This window comes from Bubalus kerabau, chromosome 8, assembly GCF_029407905.1.
Source record: "Bubalus kerabau isolate K-KA32 ecotype Philippines breed swamp buffalo chromosome 8, PCC_UOA_SB_1v2, whole genome shotgun sequence".
Classification (NCBI taxonomy): domain Eukaryota; kingdom Metazoa; phylum Chordata; class Mammalia; order Artiodactyla; family Bovidae; genus Bubalus; species Bubalus kerabau.
Genome location: NC_073631.1, coordinates 78,511,349 through 78,511,949, shown reverse-complemented (window position 1 = coordinate 78,511,949; position 601 = coordinate 78,511,349). Strand labels below are relative to the sequence as shown.

The window sequence follows — 601 nt, the reverse complement described above, 5'->3', positions numbered from 1 at the left end:
CACTCTTCCCAAATTTTCATGTGTTCACCAACCTGGAAGTTCTCTGTATTCCATTATTTTGAGGTTTTATGGTGGCTTCATTACTTAGAGATGATTGATTAAATCATCGGTCATTGGCGATTGACTCATCACCAGCACTCTCCACTCCCTAGGAAGTCAGGGGATTGGACTAAAATATTCACCCTCTAATCACCTGGTTTGTCCCTCTGGCAACCAGCTCCCATCCCCAGGTGGAGTTCAAAAGCCACCTAATTAACACAGCAATAGACACCTTTGCCCAGCTAGCTCAGTTGGTAGAGCATGGGACTCTTAATCCCAGGGTCGTGGGTTTGAGCCCCACATTGGGCATAGTTAGCATTGGGCTTCCCTTCTGACTCAGCTGGTAAAAAATTCTCCTACAATGAGGAAGACCTGGGTTCAATCCCTGGGTTGGGAAGATCCCCTGGAGAAAGGAAAGGCTACCTACTCCAGTATTCTGGCCTAGAGAATTCCATGGACTTGTATAGTTCATGGGGTCGCAAAGAGCTGGACATGATTTTCACTTTCAGACACCTTTATGCTCTCACCATTTTGGAAATTCCAAGTGTTTTAGAAGCTTTGT

At 45.6% G+C, this 601-nt stretch overlaps 1 non-coding gene across 1 annotated transcript; it reads left to right on the top strand.

Moving 5' to 3' along the window:
• Nucleotides 1-275: 275 nt before the first annotated feature.
• On the top strand, nucleotides 276-348 carry TRNAK-CUU (transfer RNA lysine (anticodon CUU)). The gene has a single exon. It is a non-coding gene; the product is annotated as a tRNA-Lys (tRNA).
• The last annotated feature ends 253 nt before the right edge of the window (nucleotides 349-601 follow it).